This window comes from Apium graveolens, chromosome 8 (genome assembly GCF_009905375.1).
Source record: "Apium graveolens cultivar Ventura chromosome 8, ASM990537v1, whole genome shotgun sequence".
NCBI lineage: Eukaryota > Viridiplantae > Streptophyta > Magnoliopsida > Apiales > Apiaceae > Apium > Apium graveolens.
The window spans coordinates 150,772,714-150,779,770 of NC_133654.1; positions in this window are offsets into that span (position 1 = coordinate 150,772,714).

Here is a 7,057-nt window from a genome sequence, read left to right on the forward strand (position 1 = left end):
CGGGTTCTTCATTTTAGGTGACATAATCCTGAAATAAAAGTTATATCAAAACAGGTATGAACACTGTAGATAATTCAAGGTTAGGGTGTCACAAGTCATTATATTCACATATACGATCGAGTTTCAAATTAAATAATAAGGGTGATCCATATAAGGTGTAATAAGAATTGAAAGCAAATAGAACGATAATGCATAATTATCGAAATTAAGGTTAAGGTATATCAAGATCAAAATAAAGTCTGAATCTAGGGATAACGTGCTTAATTTAAAGAAAAACAACAGGGATTTTTACAAAATCCAACAACACGACAACATGAAAAGTGGAAAATGGAAAGAACTAAGGCTCCACTCCATCAGAACGGGGTCCGATAGTCTTCTCCTCATGAAGCGTCTTCACGATACTCTGGAGCTTGTCCGCAATCATCTGGATAGTATACTGTCTGGTACGGTCTCGGTGCGATGGCATCTTATCAAGCTTAGTGTTAACTTACTGAACCAAAGTCTCAAGTCTCGCAGTCATCTTCTTTTTATGCTTTCCTCCATAATTTCGATTGTCGGGATACACGTTCTTCAATCGCTCTAACAGTCGATCGTACTTTCCCTGAAGCCTGTCAAACTCACGCCTTAACTCAGCATACACAAAGAAAACAATTATGTTAGTCGGTTCAGGGATGATGAGGAATGCGCCCTTTGCTACCAAATAATGCATATATATATAAGAGAATTATTAACAATGGATTCGCCTAACCTATACTCACACTCTCGCATAATATTCTATAACCTATATATATCCTATAACCTATTTGGGCTGTCCAGGGACTCTAAACCGTAGCTCTGATACCAAAAACCCTGGCATACCCCTACTTTAACAAAAGACATTATACAAATAATTACAATAGTTAACAAAAGGAAATATATACACCAAAACCAAGATCTTACAATTTAGGGTTTGGCACAACCCAATACTATTAACTATTACAACCTGATTTTAAAATCGAGTCCTCACTCAAAATGATCACTAATTTACCTGAGCTCGAACATACGAATCGGTATCACAAGTCTTACGTGATGTCTGCTTGAATCTAACCATATCTGCTGGCTGAAATATCAGGGTGAAAGCAAGTAGTGAGCCAAATGCTCAACAAGTGCTATAATATACATAAACAAAATAAAATAACAATGGAAATGAAAGATTCAACCATATAGTAACAAGAGATAAACTTTCAGGGTGATGGCATCTTTTATTTGTAAAAAAACAATTAGAAACCATTTCTTTATCAAAACCATTTTATGATGTTACGGATTACAGCCGGTGATCAGCCGCGAACTAATCCTGAACCTCGATGGGTTCTAGAACATTAATGGGATCCATAGGCAACCTTTAAGCCTATAATTTAAAAGTGGAAAGTACTTGCGTCTCAGTCCAGATCCACTATCTAAAGAAAAAATTTGTCCCCCTTTGGGACTGAAAATCCACTTTTAACTTTTTATTTTAAAAAAAACAGATGCCAAGTGACGGTTAATTTTTTAAATAGGGAACGTCTTTATCAAGGGTTCTAGATCAACTTCGAAGCACATGGAATAGGTTCAATAAATTTTAAGGCCATGATCAATTAGACTGATACCTTACCGAATGAAATTACAAAGTTTTTATTCACAAGGGATTTGGTATTGCGGTTTAACAGGGTTATTGGATAGTATAAAGGAACTAAATCAAACTAGGTTCAATGTAGTGGTTCCGGATAAGACATAGGTATTTAGCTATAGAGAAGGTGAGTATCAGTTCAAAGTATAATAGGGTCTCATGGTTTAAGGATAAAAATGAAGTTATCAAGCATATATGAACAACTTTGAGGAGTAACTGACTTTTAGGTGTCGAGATATGGTTACCAAGTATAGCTTATACAGGGTTCAGCATCACCATTACTTTGGTATACTAGCATGGTTTAACTTTTGAATTACTTGCATAGCAATCTCCAAGTAAAGTTAAACTACTTGCAATAGATACTTGAGGGTTCATGATATTTGCATATAATATGAAAGATATATTTAAAACCACTTGGGTCATGTATACATGTATATCAAGGTGAATTAGAATACTCGCATCATATATAAAAGCTAGGTTAACACACACTTGCAGTGTAAACACAAAAAGATAGGTTAAAACACTTACCTTGAGAAAGACTTGACTTGACTGGCAGGTGAGAGCAACTGGGAGCTCTACTCGACTTTAATGGAAAGTTTACCCTCATCTTGTGAGCCTACACAAAATAATAATAACTTCATTATAATATATTCTCACTAACTCAACCTAATTATAAACCGAAATTAAGCACCTTGACACTTAGGCCTATATACACATACATGCTTACCATTACCTTATAAGCATAATAGTTCACATAGCCACATATGCTCACATAATACATTTAATTACATAATAATATATCAACACTCTATATTGCATCACTAAGCTTGGATGATCTCACTCCACTTACTTAAGTCACTTAGTTGTGCTAAACTAGTCAAAACTCCCAATATTGACCTCATAACTCGAAGTGCCTTTTTTAAACCATCAAGTTCCTATTGACCCTGACCTAGGCCCTACACTCTACTGGCCTTATACTATCTTACAACTATAATGGTCAACCTAGGCCTCATTCATAAGTGCTCTAAAACTATGTGATAAGTGAAAGTGCTCATTATAGTGATTTCAGGATGACATCAATGGTTTCTTGAGTGTAGTTGACACCCTATCACCTCAAGTTAACCTCCCAAACTTCTACACTCAACTCTTCTGATCATAAATCAACTCCCAAACTTGGTGTGACTCAAAGGCCTAGCTTGGGCCTACCTATGCCTAAGTTTAAAGTCCAAGGTTCCCCTGATTTCTAGACAGAAAAGTGTCATATTTTGCACTAGCTTGTGACACATGATTCTAAATCAATTCCTATGAACTATGGCTGGAAACACACCTCTAACACTTTCTCTAAATAGGGTCAACCAAGACCTAGTGAGGGCCTACCCATGACATGGTCAAAACTCCTCATTTCTAGGTTGTAGCAAAACTGTTCCATGATGGACAGATTTAGTGTTTTCACTCGTGCACCTAACAAAACAACCTACAGACCTCTAACAAACACCTAAAATCTGAAGTATACCCCTAGTACTAGCTTCTGGTGACTTGGGCCTCAAAGTGCATTACAATGACAAGGTCAAATCTCACCCTAAACTTCATGTTACCAAACTGAAAATCTGCAGAATTTAATGTACCCTTTCCACTATGATTTCCCACTTGACAAACCAAACCAAACATCAACCAAAACCCAAACTAACCCTCAACCAAGGTAACCTACTGAACTAACAATCCCACACACAATATTGACTTAGTGGAGATCATCCTTACCTAAGGTGAAATATAGCAAAACAAGAGTTAAAACAATACACTAATTATAAGTCATCACAATTTCGAAAATAACAACTTAAATTCTCCATATATATACGAATCAAAATCACATAAAAAGGAGCACAAAACATAATAAATATCGTAACTCAACTGAAATTAGAGTTTATTAAAAAAAAAAATCAAATGATCAAGAACTTTCGAAAATCATGAGTTGAACCTATGCATACATGCTTTCGAACTTACAAGCCAAAAAACACAATGGTTTCCATATAAATTTCATCATAAAATCAACATGAAAGCCTAGAATGAACCATAAATAATATGATCACTTAGCATGCAAAGAGTTTTATCAAGTTTTTATTTCCAAATCCATGTTTTAATCATATAAACATACAAATATCAAACAAAGCAACAAGAACACCATCCATTCGGCTCCTAACAAGTCATGGCCAAATGGATTAGAGTGAAAACAACATTTACATGAGTGGAACACTCATGTCTAGCCATTCTAAACCCCATGATAATATATCTCATGGTGAAAGCCTTAGATTCACAAGAATCAAGGGTGTTCACTTTGAGTTTAACAAAACACTACCATGCAAGATCAAAACATAGGTTTTTCATCATAAACTCTTTGGATTATAAATGAAGAATATATGGGAAGTGAGATTACTTAAATGAATGGTGGATGTTTGAATTAAAATAAAGGAGAATGGGGGGGGCTTCAGCCGAGAGAGGCCGAGAGAGGGCCGAGAGAGATGGAGGAGGGAGGTGAGAGTGAAGTGGAGTGAAGTGAGAGTGAGGTGAGAATTATGACAACTTGTCCTTAGTTTTATGGTTTTAATTTGATTAAAATGTGATTGGAATTGAGAATTGACAAAAGTGACCTTCTAGCAAGCTTGTGACAATTTGCATGCAAGGACAAAGAAGTAACTTGGTTAGTGAAGTAGTAGTTAGTGGGGTTGGAATTTCCAAATTTGCCCTTATCGTGTATTGGGAGTAAAATGCATGCATGGGCAACTAAGTAATTTGTAAATTAAAAATCAACTAATCTATATAAAACAATCTCTTTAAATATAAATACACTTTCATAAATCACAAAAAATATATTATAAAATAGCTTATAATTTTAGAAATTTAATGATATAAGATTTGAAAATATGTTGTTAAAAGACTTTAAAAATCGATTTTTCATATAGAATAAAATACTTTTGATTATCATTTAAAAATACTAAATAATACGATTTTCCTTTCAAAATTTTTTATATAAACTAATACATTAAACACTTAATTGATAGGCACTCAACATATAGATCACCCATATTTATAATTCCACATAATTTAAATCTCAATTTAAACACACAATTATATATAGATAAGGTTTAGAAATACCGGTCGTAACAGAAAATTATGGTTATTGAGATGCAGTCTCCTGTACTGGCAAAAGGTGAGGTAGAATTGAGTGACAAAAGTGAGCTAGATATTACTCTTGAAGGTAATACATGTGTAAGAAGTGATGAGATCACTTTAAAAGAAAAGAGAGATTTAGGTTTTGGTTCTCTTATTTCAGGTTCATCACTGGACATTACACGTTTTAATTCAAATCTTGATTTAAAGCTCAAAGGCAAAGTTCCTGATGCAACTACTGATGATCTTAAGACATTTTCTGGTTCTGATGATGAGTTTGGAGATTCTGATGATGCTGCTCTGAAAGCTGGAATAGAAGCATCTAAATTGTCTAATTTTGGTTCATCATCTGGTCATGCTCCTGTTCTTAATCCTCATAGAACTCATGAATGGAATCATTTTTGAAGCTTACCTAGTGAGAAGATGTCTTTGGTATCTGCTCAGACTTGAACTGATCGTGCTGTTCATTTGGTTTCTAAACCTGATATGAAAGCATCTATCAAGATCATAACAATTTTAGTCAAAGGATTGCATTCTTCTATCTCTACACTCAAGAAAGATAATGTTGATCTTAGAGAAGAGATTATTGATCTTTCTGTGACTATCAAAGGCACAAACAAACACAATGGCTTGATAAAGCAAATTTTAGCATGGAAGCTAAGCAAGATTAAATGTTTGAGAAGCTGATGGCTTTGGAAGCTGGTCATAATGCTACAAATTCTAAGTTAGATGTTATTTTCTCTCTTCTACAAAGTCTAGATGCCAAAAGGGGGAGATAATACCAAAGACAAAATGTCAATCTGAATCAGTTTTGAGGGAAAATGCCAATTCTGATGATGATGGTGATAAGCAAGCAAAGAAGACCTCTGATGTTGTGATAGTTCAAACTGGAACTGGAATTCAAGATCAATCAACACAGTCAACTCAACTCTCTAAGGGTAGATCACATGGATCTAAATTAGAAGCTGCTCTTATTACTTCAAGTTCAATTCCCAACAAAGATACAAGTTCTGATTATTTTTCTAACACTGATAGAGTGATAGTTATTCCTGACTCTGTTAAAACTGAAGAAAAAGAAATTCTATTTTGGATGGATTTACAAATTCTCCCTGCTTATGTTGAATCATATAATGCTGAAAACTTTAAAGAAGAAGAAATGGTTTTTGACAGAGAAGAAAGAGCATAGGAAGGAAAAATCAGAATTACTGTTGACAAAGCAGATCAAGCATACAGAAATATGCTTAGAAGATATGAAAGGAATAGATGGAGGAGTACAGATATGAAGATGTTACATAAAAGAGCAGAAAAGAAAGCTCAAGTATTTCCAAAGATCAAGAATAAATAAAAATGGAAAAAAATTGATGATCTTATTTGTAATGATGAATTGAGCTTTACTTCTAGAGGTATAGGGGTAGATGGTTTACCTGGTTCTGATACCATGGGAGATAAAAAGTCTTGGTTAGTACAAGACAAGAATCTTAAGTTGATTGAACCATTCACAAGAGCTAGAATAGGACATCATGGAGCTAAACCTATCAACTTAAAGTTATTGAACTTCACTCTTGCTGATAGTCTAGGTCAGGAAGTAACTGCTGATCACTTGGACAGACTTAAAACTATGAAGATTATACTTGACAAACATGATGGTTCTGAACCTAAATAGAAGATCGTACGCTTATTGCAAAATGATCAAGTTCACGTTCTTTCACTTGATGAACTTATGATCATGTCAACAAAGGAACTGAAATATATTCACTATTTGCTAAGAGTTGAAGATGGAACTTCAAAAGAATGGTCAAATATGATTCTTACCAATATCAGAATAAGGATACTTGATGATGGTCAATATTATTTTGGATCATATATTCGTACATACATAAATTTCAAAGGGTAAGAAGTCAACATGAAGATAAGAGGAGCTGTCATTGAAAATGTTCTTACTCAGAGGCATATAACCATGAATCATGATGGAAAAAAACTTTTTATGTGTCACTTGAAGAAATGATGACAGAAAGAACTCAAATCAGAAATTTAAGAGTTGTTATCTATCAATGATCTGATAGAACAGACTATGAGAAGAATTTGAAAATCAAGCTAGAAGATATTCTGTTGAAAAAGATTGATTACAGAGTTAAAGCTTTTGTTCAGAGATACTGCAGAATTAATCAAGAAATATGAAGATCAAAGTATGAAACAAAGTATGCTTTATACTACTTATTTTGTATATCTGGTTTTTGGCACTAGACA